Source organism: Falco naumanni, chromosome 13, assembly GCF_017639655.2.
Source record: "Falco naumanni isolate bFalNau1 chromosome 13, bFalNau1.pat, whole genome shotgun sequence".
NCBI lineage: Eukaryota > Metazoa > Chordata > Aves > Falconiformes > Falconidae > Falco > Falco naumanni.
Window position 1 is genome coordinate 26,418,148 of NC_054066.1, and position 14,861 is coordinate 26,433,008.

The following is a 14,861-nucleotide window of genomic DNA, read 5'->3' on the forward strand; positions in this document are numbered from 1 at the left end:
AATTAACGCTGCAGCAGAGATGACCTTTCCAAGAAACAGATATGTTAATATACATACGTATATTTGGCTGATGATAAGATGGTATGGATGGTGTATCTCCTTTCAGGAGAGACTTAACTAGAAGAATAATTTTTAGGCTTTGTGGTCTTTTGGGATGAGTTCCTTACAGATTGTAAACAGAGGTAGGACATAAATTACATGACAGTCAGTTCATTCTCTTCTCTCAAAAAAGTTTTGGGAGCAAACTGAAATTTCTGCAAGTGTATTTCACGCCAAATATCCTCAGTGCATTTGGTGATATGTGAATGTTGTGGCTCTGGATTTATCCTAGCCACTGCAGTAAAGCCATCACACAGTCTCCTAGGAAGAAATTCTTTGTTGTGGGGGTGGCAAGATACTGGCCCAGGCTGCCCAGAGCAGCTGTGGGTGCCCCGTCCCTGGCAGGGCTCAAGGCCAGGCTGGACGGGGCTGGGGGCAACCTGGGCTGGGGGCTGGAGCTAGGTGGGCTTTAAGGGCCCTGCCAACACAAACCAGTCTATGGTTCTGTGATGACGTGGTTGTCCCACTCCTTTAGTGAGAAACACTCCTGGCAGGGCAAACTTCAGTCCTTTTCCTGCTGCAATTTTGTCTCCCTTATTCCTGCATTCTTAATAACACACTCAAATTTCTGATGTTTTTTTGTTTGTTTGTTTGTTTTTTAAGCTGTATGGAATAGTATTTGGCAAGGTTAGTGAAAATAAACAGTGGAATACCAGGGGGTGTACCAGAGAGGTGGAAGAATTTACATCTCTGCAGATGGAGGGAGGCAGACCACCCAAGTTAGAACACATCTGGTTTCCATCTCACTTAATTCAGTAAGCAAAAATCACAAAAATAAAAACAACAGAAAAACCTTTACCGATTATACTTATCAAGGAAGATCAGCAAAGTCTAAAGTCATGATACAAAGAGTTCCACTCTGGTTAATTGGTCTGGCAGCCAGGGGAAATCCCCAGAAGAATGCTTTGATACCTTCCTTTTATTACACTGAAAGGAAAGCAAGATGTTATTCTGTAAGTCACATCAATAGGACAAGTAATACATGTTTATCAGGCTCAGAGCCACCTACCACTGTGCAGTACCGTGATGATTCATTTTATTAAGCTAAGCTCTTAACCAAAGCTCTGTGGAGGGTTTGGATATACTCTTCAAGTTCATGAGAAGTCCTGAAGCTTCTAAACAAAGATCTGCTTCAGCTGAAGGATGTATTTATTTGTACTCCTTGGTAACTTCTTTTAACAAAACAGAAAAGTCTTTGTCTTACTCTTTGTTTAGATAAACCAGAGTGGATTAATTATCCTTTACCTTGCTCTGATAATAACTAATTACTCTACATGAACCTAAGACAAGGAACACTTTCTTCTTGCAAGGGCAATGAAACTACACGCTAAACAGCCAAGCATCCTTTTGAAACGTTATACATATAACAAGAAGTATGACTGCGCTCCATAATTCACTCACTTTACACCCAGCTGCACAAGGAGCAGTGGCACTAAATCGTAGCTGTAGAGACCCGTCTCTTTTTGTGGGCAACAAACAACACTCTTCACGCTGCTCAAAGAGGGAGTGAAACAGTTATAACTGCATCCTCTCATCAAACTACATATCATTTTAATGAGCTTTCTTTAAAAGACACAATTATGGTGTAGAAAAGGAAAAATACAATAGTCTCCAAAAGCAAATCTGCGTAATTTATATGTTATCTAAGGTCCCTGTCGCTGAAGTCAGAAAAGAAATGAAGAATGTATATTTTATAAAAAGAGTCTGATTTAATTGCATGCAGAAAGAATATGTTCCTTTCCCTTTTTTCCTAGCTTATTTATTTATTTATTTTCCCCTTGCTTGGTTGCCTTTTTTTTTTGTGTGTGAAATGCAGGATAATTCAATGAAATGTTTTACATGACAGAGCAATAATTATATACCATGTCTGTACTTTGTCTCTTCAGGTCAGGAAGCAGGTTTTCCACTCTCACACTGGGTAGGGTCGGGAATACCATCTCCCACAGGAAGCCAGCCTGAAGTATCGCACTGGGAGGTCAGCACTTCGTCTTGCACTTTGTTAAACAGCCAACTTTTCTCCTGTATGTTTTGATGACAATAGTTGTTTAGCTGTCCATCCTTTCGATTCAAGCTATAATAACCTTCTGGACAAAACATTTGATACTATTGCTCTTGCCAACATTTTAATTGCATCCATTGATGCATCAGAAACAAAAGCGTTACCTAATGAATTTTTCCTTGACAGTGGCTTTATCTTTCCTTCTTCACTAATTTCTCAAGGTTATTGGACTACAGATCCTCCTGCCTGCTTATATCAGCACCTGCCTCTAAGTCACCAATACCTGGACTGTTCTTTTTGAGTATTGGAGCCCCTGATGCAGGTAGTTGGTTTCCGATAGGTTTTGGATGATCATTAAATATTTGAGATGGTTCACACACAAAGATGGACACCAGCCCAAGTTTCAGACTAACTGAAGAAAAGGAAACAGATGACAATTGAACACAGGTATATGCTTTCTTGGAAAATTAAAACCAATGAAGTGCAACAACCCTGATGGCAGCTGGGGACTGATAAAGCAGATGGGCATCTGCCCAAATTTACCAACATCAACGTACCTAAAGTTAAAAATACAATTAACTATCTTCTGAAATCAAATCTTTCTTTGTTTTCCTGACAAATTGAGTACCAGTGTAAAGTGCTGGCCTAATTGCCTTTGTGATTATGACTCTAAAGTTAAACCAAATCCATCTTTCTGGTGTTGTCGCACTGAGTGTTCTGGTTTGACAGCAAAATGTGACATGCAGCCCCCTGCAAGCTAACCGGCCTGGCTCTCTGGAGAAAGCTTCCTCTGTTCGTCATTATTGACGAAGATAAGAAAACTGATTAAGATACAAAACTGAGATTTCTGAGGAATATAGGTGGATTTGGAAAGAAATCAAATAGCAGATGATGTGCTTCATCACGAAGGTTGCGAGACAACTGTTATTGTGTGGGGCTGCTTGAATCGCGTTGAGCATTTGAGCTGTGAGATCGACTTCAAGCTTGCATTTTGTGAGGTCGGACAAGAAGTAGCTGAAAACCTGACCTTCCCTGAACCCATGAATACTAACGGCACTGGTATGACATTTAGATAGATGAAATATGTCTCTGCTGTAAGCAAGAATCTTCCATTTATCCAGCAGATGCTGTCATAATTCTGAAGTGTCAAGGTCTGATCTGGATCATTCTCCAGCGGATGACAGACGAGCAGCTTCTGCGCAGCGCGTTGCACATGGGCACGCTGTGCGGCTCACGCTGCCAACGGTCTATTTGCTACGTACTTTAATAAGATAAAAACCTGGAAGGTTGGCTGTGTGTAAACCAATGCAATAGCCCCACAACAAACCTTAAAATAACGTTGCCATTTCTACCTCCACTGGGAGTGGTGTCAGGCCACTGACCTGACTTTTAAGAACAGTACCCTGGAGCTCCCCAGTGGGAAGGACTACAGAATTCACGCTTGTAATCCCTAAGTTTTACACCACCAATTAAATTCCTATCTCTTTTTCTCCCCCGCTCTAATACACAACTCCATTACTTACATTTATGTTTTAAAAATAAAACAAAACTGTTCTTAGTAGCACTAGACAGTTTATATAGTACTTAAGGAGCTTCCTTGAGAGTTCCACTTTTAAGAACTCTTCAGCAGCACCAGTCTACCTCCAATTCCCAGTGACAGCTATTTTTGTTTTTCAGCATAATGCTGTTTTTTAAAATATCAGAGTAATTTCTGAGCTCAGAAAAATGTCATTAAGGATTGCCCTTTCCTATTCACCTCCTCCTCCGATGAGATCAGAATGTGCACCGGCAAAGCCCTTGTTCCTGCCCGCAAATCAATATTTACTGCAGCAAAGAAGGGAAGGAAAGGAGGAACAGGGGATGAAAAAAGAGACTGGAACACAGAAGACAAAAAAAGCTCAGTTTCTAATGACAGTTCTCCTTCCTCACCCCTATTCCTTCAGGTGCTGTTTATTAAAAGTAAGTGAATGACGACTGCTAATGTCTTAGTTCTGTTGCCATAAGAACTTCAGCAAACTAAACATTGCTATTTTCTGTTCAGTTCACCAGTACAATCAGTCCCTTTGCTTTTCTACAATTCAGAGCACAGACTTGCAGGGGTCTCAAACATTTCAGACATACAGCAGAGGAAGAATTTTTACCATTGCTTTTAATAATTACGCTATGCTCCTTTACAGTTAGATCCCAGCTATAATTAAAGGGGTGGGGGGGAAATACAGCGAGAAGGTCAACAATGAGAGTTGAGTTCCAAAAATTAATGGTTCAAGTCAAAGGAAGGAACCTGTCTGTTCTTCCTTGGAAGACGAAAGATTATACGACACTCGGTGCTTGAGATTCTGAGGTAAGTGGTGTACCCAGTGGAACTCCGCAGCGTACTAGAGCTGAAGCCTTAGTCCACAAACCATCCCTAAGTGAAGCCCTAAGGCTCGGATCTGTCACTCACACCACCAACACGGAGAGACTACCTTGTGAATAAGGACGTGGTCGGTATCTGTTCGGTTAATGGAAGCACTGACACTGCCAATAATGACCCTAACTAGCACCATTTCCACTCTAGCAGTTTCAACACTAGTATTTAAAATGAGGAGAAAGTTTTATTTACTGTGGATGTATGTCCAGCTGGCTGCGAGCACAGATTACACAACTGAATTTTCTTGGAATTGTAGTTGCCATGTCTTCTGAATGTTTTTTTTTTTTTTATTCCTCTCCAGCACCTTTTCTTTAGGTCCTGATGGAAAATTAATGGGATTCATCCTGCAAATTTATGACCCACTGATGATTTCAAGCCATGAAATCTCATTGCTATTCTGTACAAATGTATCACTAACGTCTAGACACTGCAACTTGTGTGAACTTTATCCATTTTATTTATTTTGCTAAACTCTTTACCATGCTACTTGAGTTCCCATATTCTCGCAAACAATTCAGTATACTCATCCTGAAACAGTAAAGCTTATTTTCTTATAAGAATCCAAAAGAAATGCATATATTCTCAGTTTAAAAGAGAGCTCAACCTATTCACTATAAGGTCATTTTGCTAAGTTAATACTTCAGGAATTTCCTATTCATCCTATTTTTCTTCTAGGCCATTTACTATTTTTTTTACAACAATAATTAACCTTTTAAACCTTTTACTCTTTCTTCTGTATCCTGACTAATGGAAATCCCTAAACTCACTGCTTCCAATCTGCATTTATTTAAACTGTTGGTTGCCTATTTTGCATTTCTCAAACCAATTATTCAAATTACTGCGAAACTCCCTTTATCTTCCACTATCATCCTAGAATCAGCCTTGTCGTCAGCATTATCAGTGCCAGTAATAATTACATTACTCCTTCAAAAAATACCCTTGAACCCAGACAAACCAGTACACTAGGAACCCCTGTAAGCCGCTTTTTAATATCCCTTTTTTTTCCTGTCCAGTTTCTTCAGATGATGTTATCATCTCTGTTTTCTGCTTTAAGAAATCGCAATCAGCTGGATATTAGAATATCATGACAAAAGCTTAGCAGGAACAAGTGATAAAATTTTGCCCAGCACTGACTCATGCTAGTAATAGATACTTTTTACTTGCTTTATTAATTCTCTTGGCTATGATTCTTACCGTTATATTCCAAAATGCAGATGTCACAAATGAGTATCCCTATTAGCTGAGGGCCAGCACACCCAAACCACTGAAACATATTGTCATTGCTTCAGCCCTTGTGCTACAGCATTTTTTCTCATTTCAGGGTCTAATTCACTGTTTCTGAGCTTTTCCTCACCAAGTCCTGCAATCCCAGATAGGTACACACACATTCACGCACGAGGCGATGCAGGTAGAGGAGCATGCCATTGCTATAGATCTCATATTTACCCTTTTGTGTTGCCTAGGCAGATTCTCACCCTCGCTTTCATCTGTTGCACTTTCTAGATAAAAGCGTAGGCTCTGACATCTCAGCAATTTGATGCTTTCAGTGCCCACAAGTCTAATTCCTGACACTGGCAAGCTTAACTTCTGTGCCCTAGCCAGCGCTCATATGGCGAACTACCTTAATTCAGAATGTACAAAATAATTGAAAAGGAATCCTAAAGTAGGAAACAATTTATAAGGATGCCGCAAGTATTAAGTGGTAACTCATTTTCTGCATGAGGTAATGAGCTTGTCTAAAATATTTCATCCCTACCCACAGAATCTATTTTTTCTTGGCTTTTCTAGTGCCTACCATGTCAGCACTGTAATTTGAAGCACCTTCAAATCTTTTGTAACCTAGAGCCTCAGAACCAAGTTGAATAGATGCCTGCGCCTGCTTCGTATGACTCAAGAGTCTTGCTAATCTTACAATTCAATACTGAGGATTTACCTTAATTATCCTTTTTTTTCCTTAATTTTGTAGAATATCATTAATATAAATACTCTTCACGTTAGCCAGTAAATCAGCCTGTGCTGTACCCATAAAAGCCTGTGTAAGTTTGTAGCATTTGAAAAACAGTTTCTGCCTGTTCCCAATTTCATCACACCTGTCCCAGTTGCATCCTGGTTCTCACCTTTGCACATTAGCAGGGAGACTTGAAACACTTGCACGTGTTTTCCTCTTCTGGCAGATAAACAAACCAACCACACACATTAATTTTAATGAGTACCTCAAGGTTTTTCTATAAAAGAACTCGGAATAATATTTAACAGCTGATAAACACTCAATTAAAGTAAGAGGGTTGTAAGTATTCAGATTTCTTGAATATGGTCCCTGTGGATATCATATTGATTATTAAAAAATGGTACCCATTGAAAGTAGAGGAAACAAACAACCGACAGTACAGATGGGGGGGAAAAAGATGTGGGCAAAGCAAGGGATTTGTTTAGGGGCACTGAGGACAAACCAGAACTTCTTAGCAGGCACACGAGGAAAACTGGCATTTTGGGGGGCAATCTCTAGCATGTATTGCTCCAGCCACAGACCCCCTCTGGACTTCAGCCAGCAGGTGCTGGCTTCTAAGCACAGCGCATGAGAAGGGTCTCTTCACTATACAGTCAGAGATGAAGTCTGGCAACTGAAGACTCAACAGGAAAAGGGAGTTGGAAGCTATTTCTGAACTTTAACTCTACAGAACTTAAGAGCATCTGCTTTGGTGTAATCTATTCTTGCTGCCAAATCTGCCCAGGTTTCTGGCATTAATACAGTGGCTAGAGTAAGAAAATCTAACACTTGGGTCAATGCATTAAAAAAACATTTGAGGAATCTCAAAGATCAGTGCAATCTTCAGAGCAGCCAATGCTGCAAAAAAGCCCTTCCTTTGCAGCGGTGAGGTTTTTGCTGTACGGAACAACACTGCACACGGGGACTACAAGGACAGAGATCATCCTCAGCACTTTTCCCATCAATACACTGATTCAGCAAAACATTTAAGTGGGTGTTTCACTTTAAATGCATAAACAGTCCCACGGGTTTTGGTTGAGACTGCCACACACACATTTTGATTTTTGACTATTCGCAGGTACCTTGTCACAAACCACCTGAGACGCCTGAGAGGAGCAAAAGGTTTTTTCTGAATTTTGCATTAGCAGCAAGGCCAGAGGAACGCAATCAAATGTTCTTTAAGTCAACACCAACCATGAGGTGTGACAGCCTGAAGATAACCTACAATTATTTCTTTTCTTAACTCTCGTAAGTCCAAACTTGGTAACAAAAATTAACTAACTGACATAGAAGGTAACTATGCCCACCTTGCACTGCTTAATACATGTTGACACAAAAATATTTTCAATGAGCAAATTCCTATCACAGCCTGCTTAGGTCAAGTAACTTTAATGGAAGGAGAAAATATCCTAAGCCAAAATATTAATTTCATCAGAAATTCCAAAGAGTGTCTGCTATTTTCAACTCTGTATCTTTACTTCTGTGGACCAACTTTCATTTTTGAGGTTGTCTGATCTCCTTCACTGAATAAACCATGCATCATTAGAATGAATTTTAGAAAGTTGAGAACATTCAGAAATGCCTCGTTTTATATGATATGCGATGATGCAAATGTGAGGCAAAGTGCCAAAGCAGAAATGGAATAAAAATAGCCAACAATTTTTTAATCTACAGAGCCTTTTACCTCCTTTACTAGCCTAACCATCTGTTCTGCAGTTGTTCAGGTCTGCAAAAATAACAGTGTATGAACTAAAATGTGTTGTGTCTTTTAAAGATTAGACAATCTGCTGGGTAAAGGAGTTTCCTTCTATATTTAAAAATAATAATCAATTTTTGTGTTTTGTTTTTTAACAATGTAACCAAAACAAACCTGCAAAACAAATTTAAGATGAAGGTAAAAGATTTGATGGTTGAACACAGCTTCAAAAAAAGTCTGATCTTTCTTCAGCCCTGGCACGTGACAGAAGGAAGGTGCTGGCTGACCCTGCCCTGCACTTCCTTTCGCATCCCTCCGCGCCGGCGTGCTGCTGGCTCCTCGCTCATCTGCCCTCTCTTCCTCCACAGGTACTCCACATGGGACAGGAGAGACAGGGCACTGACTGCAGCGCTAATCTTACAGGCCGAGACTTTGCTTTTGCACAACCCCAGTATAAACCCTCAACGACCTTCCAAAAGCCACTTACTCCGCCTGTGCCTCGGTGTCCCCAGGCTGAGGGGATAAAGGCACTGAAGGCTGCGAGCTCTCAGCCAGCGTGGATGACAACCATGAAAGTACCACAGACAGAAAGATAGATAATCTCCTCTGGGACTATGCAGATGAGTAAAAAGTTCACAAGGCTGGATAAAACCACATTCATCCTCAAAATAATCCTTTTATGAGATCAGTAGAACCGCTTTACAAGCAAAGGTAGCACTCAGTGAGGTGTCACAGCCAGCCCTTGGCTGGTGCAGCGTCAGGGCAGCGCACCAGCACAGCGGATGCCTACTGCTCCGCATCTCCGGGCGGATCTCACCTGAACACCAGTAACTGCACAAATCGGTCCATGCAGCTGTCACCCTGGCTTTGCACGGACCTGCTGGCATACATGTCTTTAGGCCACGCACCTGGGCCAGCTGCTGTGGGCTCCAGCGTCAGCACGACAATCATGCTTTGAAAAATTGCTTTACATACTTGTTGCCACCTGTAGGCTTCCAAACACCAAACCAGAGCTGGCCTGTAAGATTTCCCATTGTGAAATTCCTGTTGACAGCACAGACTAGATGTTCAATAAAAGCATTATGATTTAGTAAACTCTCAAGATAAGTTAGGCTTGATCTACAGAGTACATCTGATGATGTGTTCAAATCCCATGAAATGGGCTTAAATATGTATCATGTTTTAAGAAATTGGCTCAGTGACCTGTAACCAAGAGATTCTGTGACATAAAACACGTCTAATTTATCTTCTTGACCTAGCATATTTGACACAGATTATATTTTTAATAGCTTTGCTGAAGCTCTTGGACTATGCACTCTACAGTTTCAAAAATGACGTAAATCGGACATTCACACATGTTTGCTTCTGCTTTCCAACTAAAGCCAAAGGCACATCTCTAAACCTCAGGGAAAACAGAAAAGCTTTTCAGAGCAAAAGCACAGCCTAATGAAGGATTAAGTCCAACTGGTACATCACTTTACCCTTCATCTTTTACATCAACTTCCATACTTCCTCTCCATTTTCCTGTATCTTGTCACCAAAAAAAAGAAAAACAAATGTATAGCTGTCCACCCTTAACAGAACAGACAGCTGAGTTTTGCATCAATCTGACAAGCAATCAGAGGGTTTGCCAATCCACACTGTTTCTCTTCCCCTTCTTTCCTCTTTCAGCAATATACATCCCTGAGCCCACGGGCAACGCTTGGTGAGGGGAGGACTGAACACACCAGATTCCATTTCTGACCCTTCATTGCTGTGACACAAAGAGCAACTTCCACGAAGTCAAATTTTCAAACAGGACTTTGAAACTCTCAAAGCCAAGTGGGTAAGACAGATAAAGCCCATTCATGATATATGATTTTATTTTGCCAATTGATTATTCAATAAGTCTGCAAAAGACAGTCATTCTCCAGTTCCTAAAATTATCTTTCTTGGGATTTCTTTTAATACAAATAATATACATTAACAATGCATATTTTGCTTTTCTTGTGGGATGATGCTCCATAACTCATTCATTATTTATGTTCTTTTAATATGCTGTAGACAGCTGCTATGCATATACTGGTTTCACCACTCTAAAATCTCTTCAAAGAAATGCTGAAACCCTTCACTTCCCTTTAAGGGATTTTGGGTAGAATTAATAATACACATTAATAATTCAGATTTTCTTTTTGCCTGTTGGTGGATGAACAGTTTTCACAGTGACTGAACAGTTTTCACACAGTATTACCAATCAGCATTAATAATGCATTTCCCCCCCTCTTTTTAGCTGCTTGATGGGCAGGTTGCTTATGAAATAATACACTTTGATAAAAGGTAGTTTTGCTTTGCAGTGACTCAAAACCAGAAGACACTCACGATGTGTTGTAAATATTCACTAAAGATAATATCTATCAATCTACTGTGGTCTTGTTAAAAGGAACACTGAAGGGATACACCTACTGAGCACTTCTTTCAAGGCTTTTCAGTACTATCTAAATAAATAGTGGAAATGCTTGCTCTTCTGCCTCTCGGTGGTGGGAATTTCTACCCGCACCTACTGGCAGGAATACCATTTAAAACCATTCCACATTCCTGAGAGAGAAAAGGGGAAAGATCAGTGACAATCATTATAGTGCTTTTATTTGTTGATATCTGAAGACAATCCAAAGGTTATAAGAGAAGCCCAGGAGGTCCGGGGACCCAGAGGGGCCCTTCTGCAAGAGGAGGTTTACATTCAGGCCAAGGGCACCCTAAGCCTTAAAATTCTTTCTTTGCAATTCTATCAACGATCCCTTTCCATCCTTCCTCCTCATGCTTTTTTCTGGTTTATGAGAAACCTGGTTAGAAGTATTTCCTGTACTTAATGGTTTCCTGGCTATTTTTGTTCGGTGTCATCACAAAAGCACGTGATAGATTTAGGTAATGATTCTCTTTAAAGCTCGTTTATCAGATGGGAGATAGATTTTTATCTCCCAGCCACCTCAGGGCCCAGAGCTCTGAGTACATTGACAGTCATGAGTTTGAAACTGTCCACTTAAAGAAGATATCAATAGATCATCCTATATTTATAAAATACAGTAAGCTTAAATGCGGCTTAATTGCATAATCTTTACATTTGCTAGAAACGTTCAAAATATTTGAATGCATAAATGCCATCATTCCAAAAGGACAAAACAAGAATAAACAAGAAAGAGAAGGAAATAGTTTTATCTGCCTTTGCAGTTTAACTTGGATTTATTTTTAGTTAATGATAACAGACTCAAAAAACACACCCAAGCACTGAGCAATACCAGAAGTGTCATTTGGAACAGAGTTAAACACACTCTTGCTATCATTAATCATGGCAAAAGTGACAGAAGAAAAATGAGCTGGCTTGGTATATCTAATATATTAATTCTCCCTGCAGATTGGCTCAATGCATGAGCAAGTAAAAACAGGTAAACCTTTGCAAGAAGAGAGTACTGTTGGTACGAGGCTTTCTGTTAGCAAGAAATAGCATGTTTTTTTCCTGAAAGAAAGCTGCAAAAGTTTTTTAAAAATCTAGACTTTTGGTTTTTTTAAATATGGTTGAATATTTACAATGGAAAAAAAATGCTGAACTATAACAGCTTAACTCTATTTTCACAGTGAGCATAAGTTTTCCTTCCCCGCCTCCCGCCCCAGTTCCCATGCTGCCTGCAAAGGATTGACTCATATTAGTTTGCTGGAGATCTGGATAACGTTCTCCCTTACAGCTACCCCAAAGCTGTGACTTTTTTTCCCCAAAAATTATTTCATTTTATTCTTGCATCTTAGTTGTATTTACAAAAATCAAGCCTTAGTAGTTGCTCTGTGGGTTTCTTTTTGGGTTTGGTTTTGGTTTTTACCCCATTTTTCCCCAGGTTCGGTAAAATTACAGCCACTCAAGATGCTCTTTGCCTACTGGCAAAACATATTGAAGATGAGCAGGGAATGAAGAGGTAAAGGAATCTTTCTGTTTAAGTCAGGTGAAATTCGAAGGTGGTAATTTCAGGTCTGAAGTGAAGCTTCCTCTTTATTTCCTGATATATTCTAGCAGTTATATTGCACATATGGAGCCCTTCCTAAAAATATCAAATGGAGCCCTACTTGCAAAACTGGTGACTTTGTTGACATGATGAAGCAATGTTCCGTGCAACTCAGAAATCCAAAAATAGTGAATTAGAGTCTTTACCACCAAGTTCAAAGTTGACCCAAAGGCACAACAGAAACAAAAGCAAAATGAGGAAGCTGAACACAATCTAAGGATCGCGTTTGTTCTGCTGGAAGCAGAGGGAGTCCTCACTCATCGGATCAGAGTTTTTAGATACTGTTCTCTTACTGTAACAGATCATCGAGTGATGAGCTCCTGGCAAAATCAGGAGATGGATAACTGTGCGACACTCAGACTGTTCTGTCTCAAGTTATTCATGTAATCCATCTGCAGCACAACTCTTCCTTCCCCAGCCTGATTTTAGCCTGCAGGTTATAGAAAGTATTTTACTGTGACACTAAAAGTGCTAAAACCAGGGTGACAAAACCAGGGGCAGTAGTGTATTACAAAGCCGCAAACAATAAAAATATTTAAGTTAGTAAAATTATCAAAAACTTAGGGAACAGCTCTACCTGCATCTTCAGATTTGTGCGCCCTGTGCTGTACTGGTGCTGTCATCTCCTGGCACTGTTAAACAGCAGACAATTTACTGATTTATTTGGGACAGCATCTGTTTGCTACTTAGGCATGGCAATGACAACAACTGTTCAGTGGGAACAAGGTAGAATCAAAAGAGATTCAGATGAAGGCAGGAGGTAAACACCGGGCGTTCAGGCACTGCAACAGAAGCGCTGGGAGCAACGTGCCGAGTGAAATATTTAGCAAAGACCGTAGGAGCACTTCTTTAGTTTTTAGGAAATCGAAAATAAGTCACATTGAAATTACCAACAGCGATGTGAAAAAGTAATGAAGAACTGACAGCAAAAATGAGAAAGATGCACCGTGGCCTCCATACAATTGCAGTAGCACCTACATTTTGCAGCCCAACGCATTAAGAGAGACAGCTACTTTAAGGTTGATTTACAGCAAGCCTACAGCCCATCTGCTTTGGAGAGCCAAGACACTAAAGATAATTTCAAAATTAAGCAGAAAGATAAACATTGATAAGGGACATAGTTTTCACTTTTAACGTGATGTAAAAAAAAAAAAATCATCTCATATGCTAAATGGTAAATAAAATAGAGGGAAAAGTAGATTTAAAGAATTTGTTAATTTAGCTAAAAATTATTTAAGCTATCAGGTCACTAATCAACAGAACAAAAAAATCAGTTTTACTAAGGTGAAGTTCATTATTATTGGGCAAAACTCTGTAGTGGTTCTTCAGGTGAGAGAAAAATGTAACCCATGATGTTAGTAGCTGCACTAGGGCTTGTTCGGTGGTTTGTTTGTTTTGGTGTTTTGTTGGTTTTTTGTTTTTTTTTTAGACCTGCACTCTTGCAGAACTACACTATCCTCAGGGATTGCTTGAGAACTACGGTGTCTCAAATACATCTCTCTGAATCATAATTTTCTTCCTGTTGGCTCGATACCGAGGGAAAACATTAATAAATCTGGTGGCAGGTTTGTTTTTTTATTTTTTGGTTTCTACAAATCATTTTAGGCAGAAAATGCTGATGCCATCAAGCCAAAACTTTTTGCAAGAATGACAGTTCTGACAAATTTCTGACTTTTTCCATAAAATAGCATTTCAATTTTGGAATCACACTAATTGTAGCTACCATGAGTGTGTCAAAAGCGAATGGCAATGTTCTTGGACAACTGAAGCAAGGCATTTGTACAACTTGAAAAGATTTATTTCGTTTTCAAGCTCTGTGTTTGGGGGTTTTTTTCCCCCCCTGAGATTTCAGTTATTCATTCTGATGTGAGGAATTGTTTGAGGTTTGTTACTGACTTCTATGCGCCAGAGGTGATAATTCCAGGAGATTCAATGGAAGTATAATGTAGCGAATGAGGAAGGGAGATTTGCTGGGAACCAGTCCTTGTTGCAAGGGGCTGGAGTGGGTTCACAGACCACAGAGATCAATTACAAAACTGAAAGCCCACCTGACTTACTACTGTACGTGGGTTTCCAGACTAAACATATGTTCTAAGTGTTGGAGTACACTAGTTAGAAAATTTGCAAAGTGAAACTGTTTTCATCACATCAGAACTGTGTCAGATTATGGAGCTTCATCTTTTTCTTGCACTTGTCTCTACAGAAGTATCACTCATGTTTTTCTTTATACCCAAGTAACGGAAAGGACTGTGTCAGCTGCACAGAATATAGACAACACTGGCTTAAGTTACAGGATCATGAACTTTGCTGTGGTCAAACTGCAAATAAAAATTTCTGGCAGCTTCAAAGCTTAAACCTTTAATTTAACCACAGATATTTATTCCCCCCTTTCTGTTTTTTTCTTGAATAAGTAATTTCACTGAAAATGCAGACTGGCCTGATACAGGTAGGCAAACTTCTGTGTTTTCAATCAGCAGCAGAACCCAACTGATTCTACGTGTCACTTTTCTGGCTGCAATATTAGATATCCATCCTCAGAAATAGAAAAGCTGCATAATTTTGAACCATTGTCCACTTAATATGATTTTAAAGGAAGATGGATCACTGAAATTTAGCTCTGGACCTCATCCTTCCTGTCTATG